We start from the raw sequence: 9,104 nt of genomic DNA on the forward strand, positions 1-9,104 counted from the left end.
TAGTAGTCTTAATAAACAAATGATCCCATGTAAGAAGTAATTATTTCTGTGGAAATCTATTGACACAAGCAAAATTCTGATAATTGAGCTTAGTTGAGTTTACTTTGTTTATCTTATTACTAAGTCAGAAATTAGAATAATGCTACTCATCTGTTAAGTTCTGATACTAGTAAATCTGCTGAATGCACCAAGTGTTGATACACCTCACTTATTAAAAGAAAAAGCGAAAGGATCAAAGAATAAAATCAGGTACTCCTTTGAGATCTAGAGTAAAAATATGGAAGGGACGACCCAAGTGCATTGCTGGTATTAAGTAAATATGCATTAGAAAAGCAAAATTTTTTCTTGGTGACTTTTCACACTCTATGATTACTGGAGAAATACTCTGATAATAGCATAAATTCTGATAAGCAGTCGTGACTCACTTACACTGAGAAGCCACTGTGAAATGGAATTTAAAAAAATGCATAAAATTAGCCCAAAATAGTTGAGGTGGACTCAAGCATGAACTCATTCAACAGTAGGTTTCAGAATAATGACAGCTCTTTAGCAAAGTTTTAGTTATGCCTTATTTCTAAGATGTACTGAAGTGAATCAGACTTTTCTCTTTGTCTGACATTTAGCTTAATGCACACACTAATCACTCCATATGAATGATGAAAATTACTGTGGTGATCTATGTTGTTTTAGATAAACAGTAATTGTGTCACTTTGCACGAATTCTGAGGACAAGTTCTGGTTGCATGTTCTGATGATTAAGTTCTGAAGAATATAACTCAGAACTTGTATGAGGACCTACTAAGATAGGCATTCCTTTTTCGAGTTAAGAAATTATGTTCTGATGACTGTTAAGTTCTGATATAAGTCTAAGTTCTGATATTACAGTCTAATTCTTTACCTAACTTATCTGTGGATAAAATTTGATAACAGTCTCGGTTCAAACTAGAATATGTTGAAGTGGAAGATTAATAGTCACTATGGTTAGGGTTACTGATAAGTGGCATTTTATACCACTTAGAACGTCTTAAAATGGCTTAAATTGGTGTCTTGAAATCAAGTATTTTGTGTATTTGATGCATTTTTCTAGTGTTTATGCATTTCAGGGTTTTAGTTGCATTTCGGGGGAGGAATCATCAAGAATAAGCCTTGGCATGTGTTCACCATTGCGAGAGGAAAGAAACGGGCAGATTACGGCGAAGAAATGGAGCAAAATCAGATTTTTTCCAGTAGAGGTCTGAGTGCCCGCTCAGCATTGCTGAGCGGCCGCGCAGCAAGCTGAGCGCCCGCTCAGCTATGCTGAGCGGCCGCGCAGGGTCGGGAAAAAAGACAAATTATTTTAGGACTTCTACTTCTGTTTGGTTTCCACTTCTATGTAATCTGAGTTTTATGGGACTATTATATAAGTAGATTTGAGACATTTTCACAAGTGTGGATTGAAGAAGATAGTGTTTTTACACAAGGAGCGAAGGAGATAAGGAAGAAGACCGATTTAGCACACTGCAACGAAGAGGAAGCATATATTCTTGTGATTCTTGTTTCGTTGTAACGTTGGATGCTAGTTTTCTTGCTTTGAACTTATTTACTCTTGTGACGTACTCTGTTTTAATATAATTAGTTTAGTTATTATTTTCTTGTGTTTGTGTGTCATGATTTCATATGAACCCATGATGACGATAAGTGCTATTATGGGCTAATCGTGATCATGGGGTTGCAATGGATTTATTATGGAATTCTTTAGTTAATTGTTTTATACTTTAGTGTGTGATGATTGTATGATATCTAGTATTGGTTGTGTGTATTCATCTTATGTGCGTCGCGAACATATAAGATAGGGTGTTAATCTCTTGTGAAGCGACGGTGGATCTTGAGATTTAGAACTTGCCATGCTAGCATAGATTCATGTACATTGTGCATGATTAGTGGGTAACTCTAACAGTTTTATTTGCCCTATGTAATCAAAAGGAATAACTTGTGCTTAAATCGTTATGTTGTCAATTTCTGTAGACATATAGGAACTCAACATAATTGATGACTATTCAACTTCTATCTTAATTGTGGATGCTTGTTAGAATGGTATTAGTACAATGAAAGTTGGCTTTTACCAGTTTCGTGTTATTCGATTAATATCATCAATGCCACATGCTAAAGGTAATAACAATGGCTATTGAAGGAAGTAATAATGAAGTTGTGATCTCATGAGTGTTTTATTATTGATAAATTGAAGTGTTAGTTAAGTGATTAATTAAGTAGTTAATTATAGTTAATATTTAATTAACAATTTTAAGTGTTAGTGTCTTAACATTGAGAAGTAATCATACAGTGGTGAGTGAGTTAAATTAGACAATAATTCAGTCTGAGTCTCTGTGGGAACGAACTAGAAAGTATTCTATATTACTTGCGAACGCGTATACTTGCGTGAATATTAGCGCGTGTTTTTGCCCTAACAAGTTTTTGGCGCCGCTGTCGGGGACTCGGCGTATTTGTTTAGTTTATGTACTTACCATCATTGGTCATTAGGACTCAGTGATTAGGATGTAGTAGTTACTTATTTTTTCCGGTTGTGTTTCAGGTACTTTAGCAAGCGTTTATGCAAACTCGTTCTCGTGCTCGCAAGAGGACTTTAGATACAGCTGAGGAGACAGACGAAGTTCTTGATATTCCGGAGAAGTTAGATTTTGAGGATTCGGATTCAGGAACTGAGCAGAAAGAACCAGTAAACATGGGAGATCGTATTGTTCAAGCTGATCCAGCTCTTATGGATTTTTCTCGGCCTAATATTGATGACATTCAGTCAAGCATCCTTCATCCGGCTATTCAAGCTAACACCTTTGAAATCAAGCCGGACACTATTCAGATGGTGCAGAATTCTGTTTCTTTTGGAGGAGCGGCAACTGAAGACCCCAACATGCACATAAGGAATTTTGTCGAGATCTGCAGCACTTTTAAGTATAATGGCGTGACTGATGAGACTATCAAGTTGAGGCTTTTCCCATTCTCACTGAGGGACAAGGCTAAAGACTGGTTACATTCTGAACCAGCTGGGTCCATTACTACGTGGCAAGATCTTGAGCAAAAGTTTCTGGTGAAGTTTTATCTGATGGCAAAGACTGCTGCTATGAGGAGTGCTCTTACTCAGTTTGCGCAGCAACCTACAGAATCTATGTGCGAGGCTTGGGAACGCTACAAGGAAATGTTGAGAAAATGTCCACATCATGGAATGCCGGATTGGATGGTGATCACTGGTTTCTATAATGGTTTGGGGGCCCAATCTCGGCCCATGCTCGATGCAGCAGCTGGAGGCGCCTTATGGGCTAAAAGCTATACTGAGGTGTATAATCTTATAGAGACGATGGCTGCAAATGAGCATCAAAACCCAACTCAGAGGATGACGTCAGGCAAGGTAGCAGGTATTCTGGAAGTTGATGCAGCCACCGCTATTGCAGCCCAGCTCCAAGCGCTATCAATGAAGGTAGATTCTCTGGCTACGTATGGAGTTAATCAAATAGCTATGGTTTGTGAGCTTTGTGCAGGTTCTCATACTACGGATCAGTGTTCTCTTGTCAACGAATCTGTTCAGTATGTGAATAATTATCAGCGACAACAGCAGCCTGTGCCAGCGACCTATCATCCTAACAACAGAAATCATCCAAATTTCAGCTGGGGGAATAATCAGAATGCTATTCAGCCACCATATCAGCAAGGAGTGAGTAAACAGTTTAACCCACCTGGATTCCAGCAACCACAGCAGTATGCTACAAGGCAATCATATCCTCAACAGGGAAGTATAGCTGTACCTACTAGTACTGATTTTGAGGAACTTAAGCTGTTGTGCAAGAGTCAGGCGGTTTCTATCAAGACCTCAGAAAATCAAATCGGTCAATTAGCCAATGCAGTGCTCAATCGTCAACCTGGCACTCTTCCCAGTGACACGGAAGTACCAGGCAGGAAGGAACCTAAAGAGCAAGTCAAGGCTATTACCTTAAGGTCTGGAAAAGTGGCTGATGCTGAAAAGGCAAAAGAAGTAGAAGCTAAAATTAGAGATGAAGAATCTAAGCAAAAGGAGAAAGCGGCGGAACCAAGGAAGACTACTGTTGAACACACTCTACCTGAGGCTAATATAGGGGAGAAACAGCTCTATCCTCCACCACCTTTTCCTAAGAGATTGCAGCAACAAAAGCTGGATAGACAGTTCATGAAGTTTCTGGAGGTGTTCAAGAAACTTCACATCAATATACCTTTCGCTGAGGCTCTGGAACAAATGCCTAGTTATGCGAAGTTTATGAAGACTATTCTTTCAAGGAAGGTGAAACTGGATGACCTTGAAACCGTTGCTCTCATGGAAGAATGCAGCGCTGTTCTGCAGCAAAAGTTACCACCAAAACTGAAAGATCCAGGAAGCTTCACCATTCCTTGCACCATTGGCAATCTGACTTTTGACAAATGCCTTTGTGATTTGGGAGCATGCATCAATCTGATGCCGTTGTCGATCTTTAAAAAGCTGGATCTGCCTGATCCAAAACCCACATACATGTTGCTACAATTGGCTGACCGTTCCATTACTTACCCAAGGGGTATAGTTGAGGATGTGCTCGTCAAGGTGGATAAGCTCTTCTTTCCTGCAGATTTTATTATTCTGGATTTTGAGGAAGATAAAAAGATTCCCATAATCTTGGGAAGGCCTTTCTTGGCTACCGGCCGTACCTTGATAGATGTGCAAAAAGGTGAACTTACTATGCGGGTCCAAGATCAGGATGTGACCTTCAACGTATTCAAGGCAATGAAATTCCCTACAGAAGATGAGGAGTGCTTAAAATTGGATGTGATTGATTCTGCGGTTACTTCGGAACTCGATCGCATGCTAATATCTGATGTATTGGAAAAGGCCTTAGTGGGGGATTTTGACAGCGATGATGACGATGGCAACGAGCAATTATAATATCTGAACGCTTCTCCCTGGAAGCGAAAGCTGGACATACCATTTGAATCTCTTGGTACTTCTGACCTTAAGAATGCTGAAGGGAAGCTCAAACCATCAATAGAGGAAGCACCTACCTTGGAGCTCAAGCCATTACCTGAACACTTGAGGTATGCTTTTTTAGGTGATTCATCTATGTTACCTGTTATTATTTCATCTGACCTTTCAGGTAGTGAGGAAGACAAGCTCTTAAGGATTTTGAGAGAATTCAAATCGGCTATAGGATGGACCATAGCAGACATCAAGGGGATAAGTCCTTCATATTGTATGCATAAAATTCTGCTAGAGGAAGGTAGTAAGCCAACTGTGGAATAGCAGCAAAGACTGAATCCCATCATGAAGGAGGTGGTGAAGAAAGAAATTCTGAAATGGCTGGATGCAGGCATCATTTATCCTATTTCTGACAGCTCGTGGGTGAGCCCCGTACAATGTGTACCTAAGAAAGGAGGTATCACTGTGGTCGCAAATGAAAAGAATGAGCTCATCCCTACTCGAACAGTTACAGGATGGAGAGTATGCATGGATTATAGAAAATTGAACAAAGCCACAAGGAAGGATCACTTCCCTCTTCCATTTATTGATCAGATGCTTGACAGATTGGCGGGTCATGAGTATTTTTGTCTTCTGGATGGTTATTCTGGGTATAATCAGATTTGTATTGCACCAGAGGATCAGGAAAAGACTACCTTCACTTGTCCATTTGGCACGTTTGCTTTTCGAAGAGTTTCATTTGGGTTATGTGGCGCCCCGGCCACTTTTCAGAGATGTATGATGGCTATATTCTCTGACATGATTGGAAATAATGTCGAAGTGTTCATGGATGACTTCTCCGTCTTTGGACACTCATATGATGAATGTTTGAATAATCTGCGCGCCGTACTCAAAAGATGCGTGGAAACTAATTTGGTGCTCAATTGGGAGAAATGTCATTTTATGGTGCGTGAAGGCATTATCCTTGGGCATAAGGTCTCTAGCAAGGGTCTGGAGGTGGACAAGGCCAAGGTGGGAGTCATTGAAAATCTTCCCCCACCTAATTCTGTGAAAGGAATCCGTAGTTTTCTTGGTCATGCGGGTTTTTATCGGCGATTCATCAAGGATTTTTCAAAGATATCTAAGCCGTTGTGCAATTTGCTTGAGAAAGATGTGCTTTTCAAATTTGATGATGAATGTTTGGCAGCATTCGAGACTCTCAAGAAGAGTTTGATCACTGCACCAGTTATTACAGCACCAGATTGGACAGAACCGTTTGAGATGATGTGTGATGCGAGTGATTATACGGTGGGTGCAGTTCTGGGACAGCGCAAGAAAAACCTCTTCCATGTGGTCTACTATGCGAGTAAGACTTTAAATGGTGCCCAATTGAACTACACCACTACTGAGAAGGAGCTTTTGGCTATAGTCTTTGGTTTTGAGAAATTTCGATCATATCTACTTGGTACGAAAGTAACAGTATTCACTGATCATGCAGCTATTCGCTATCTAGTTTCCAAGAAGGATTCGAAGCCGAGACTCATTCGTTGGGTGCTTTTACTTCAGGAATTTGAGTTAGAGATCAAAGATAGAAAAGGTACTGAGAATCAAGTAGCTGACCATCTCTCTAGATTGGAGAATCCCGATTCTACTTCACAGGATAGGACGTTAATCAATGAATCTTTTCCGGATGAGCAGTTGTTTGCAATTCAGGAGGAAGAACCATGGTTTGCAGATATTGTAAACTATCTCGTCAGCGATATAATGCCTCCTAATTTGACATCCGCTCAAAAGAAGAAGTTTCTGCATGAGGTGAAGTGGTATATGTGGGATGAACCATATTTGTTTAGACAGGGAGCTGACCAGATCATCAGGAGATGTATCCCGTTCTGTGAGACGGAGGGGATATTACGAGACTGCCATTCCACAGTTTATGGTGGACACTATGGTGGTGAGAAGACGGCAGCTCGTATTCTGCAAGCAGGTTTTTTTGGCCTACTTTGTTCAAGGATGCTCATCAGTTTGTTTTAAGGTGTGATCGTTGCCAAAGAGTGGGAAATCGATTCCCCACACATCAAAGACCTCGACTTCAAGCATCACATTTAATGGCATCTCATCCTTCCTATGGGGCCTTTTATCTCGTCTTGCAATAATCAGTACATCTTGCTGGCAGTCAATTATGTCTCAAAATGGGTCGAAGTTAAAGCTTTACCGACAAATGATGCAAAGGCAGTGCTAAATTTTCTTCATAAGCAAATTTTCACAAGGTTTGGAACACCTCGGGTAATCATAAGTGATGAAGGATCGCATTTTTGCAACCGTAAGTTCACTTCTATGATGCAGCGTTATAATGTGAATCATCGAGTAGCTACTGCCTATCATCCGCAAACAAATGGTCAAGCGGAAGTGTCTAACAGAGAGATAAAGCGCATTCTAGAGAAGGTTGTTTGTCCGTCAAGGAAGGATTGGTCTTTAAAGCTCGATGAAGCTGTTTGGGCTTACAGAACAGCATACAAAACTCCACTTGGGATGTCACCATTTCAGTTGGTGTACGGTAAGGGATGTCATCTACCTGCGGAGCTTGAGCATAAGGCCTACTGGGCATTGAAGAAGTTGAACCTGGATTTAGATGCAGCTGGTAAGAAAAGAATGCTTCAGCTTAATGAACTTGATGAATTTCGACTTCAAGCGTACGAGAATAACAAAATGTATAAGGAAAAGGTGAAGAGGTGGCACGATAGGAAGCTACATCCTAAGTTATTTGTGCCAGGGCAACAAGTTCTTTTATTCAACTCTCGGCTCCGACTTTTTCCTGGGAAGTTGAAATCAAGGTGGTCTGGACCTTTTATTGTCAAAACTGTGTTTCCACATGGAGCGGTGGAAATTTTTGAGAATGATCCGGACCAAGCATTCAAGGTTAACGGTCAGCGGTTGAAGCACTACTATGGGGACATGGCAAACCGAGAAGTGGTTAGTGCCATTTTGTTGACTACTTGAGAAGGGTACGAAACGTCAAGCTAATGACGAAAAAGAAGCGCTGCGTGGGAGGCAACCCATGAATTGTTGTTACAGGAACCCTTAAAAGTTAATAACCTATCCAAAAACACAAAAAAAATCAGAAAATAGGGGCTGAAAAAAAAAATCCAGTGACCCCCTGAGCGCCCGCTCAGCTTTGCTGAGCGACCGCTCAGGGGTCGAGTACCACAATTTTTTTTACAGTTCAGAAAAAAAAACACAAAAACAGTTTTAGCCCATAAACCCACGATTTGTTCCCACTACTCCATCATTTTACCCCTTAATTCCCAAACCCTAATCTAATCCACACCCTATATATACATACACCTATCCTACATATCTCCCACAAAACTTCCTACACTTAAACCCTCTCACACACATCAAAAATCAGTTCTTGCACACTTTTATTCACGAATCAATGGCACCCAAGAGAGCACGCACTATTGACAGCAGCAGCACAGTTCCTACTGCTGATTCATCGAGGGGTACTGCTGCAAGGCCTCGGTTAACTGACAGAGCCGCGGAGGAGGAGTACACTAGGCTGTTGGGGAAGCCGATTCTGAAGGAGAGGGGGTTTTTACCATCGGGGAGGGATGGTGAGTTGCTACCCATGATTGCAGAGAAGGGGTGGATAGTTTTTTGTGAGTCACCCGAAGCGGTACCGATGAGCGTTGTTTGCGAGTTCTACGCGAACGCGAAGGCCGAAAAGAATGGGTTTTCTGTGGTCCGAGGGCTGACGGTTGATTATCATCCTGCGGTGATTCGCCGTGTGATTGGACAGCGAGAGAGGAAGCCCGAGGAGGAGAACTGGAATGAAAAGACTGCTGAGGATTTTGACTTGGATTTGATTTGTGCGACTCTCTGCCGACCGGGCACAGTTTGGACCTGCAGGACCGGCACTAATGAGTATCGTCACTTTCCGGCGATCGCCATGAACAGGTATGCCGGTGCATGGAATGCATTTATTTGTGCTAATATTTTGCCTTCTTCGCATGCACACGAGGTCACAGTTGAGAGAGCACAGTTGTTATGGGGAATTCTGAATGAGGAATACTGTGTGGACCTTGGTGAGTTTATCTACCAAGGAATTCTGAAGTTTTTGAGGGGAGTGAAGCATATGAACATCCCTTATGCATCTACGGTT

At 41.3% G+C, this 9,104-nt stretch overlaps 1 non-coding gene across 1 annotated transcript; it reads right to left on the reverse strand.

Moving 5' to 3' along the window:
* Positions 1-3,112: 3,112 nt before the first annotated feature.
* LOC141709584 (small nucleolar RNA R71) lies at positions 3,113-3,219 on the reverse strand. Its single transcript, XR_012570151.1, has one exon. It is a non-coding gene; the product is annotated as a small nucleolar RNA R71 (small nucleolar RNA).
* Positions 3,220-9,104: the final 5,885 nt, after the last annotated feature.

This window comes from Apium graveolens, chromosome 2 (assembly GCF_009905375.1).
Source record: "Apium graveolens cultivar Ventura chromosome 2, ASM990537v1, whole genome shotgun sequence".
Classification (NCBI taxonomy): domain Eukaryota; kingdom Viridiplantae; phylum Streptophyta; class Magnoliopsida; order Apiales; family Apiaceae; genus Apium; species Apium graveolens.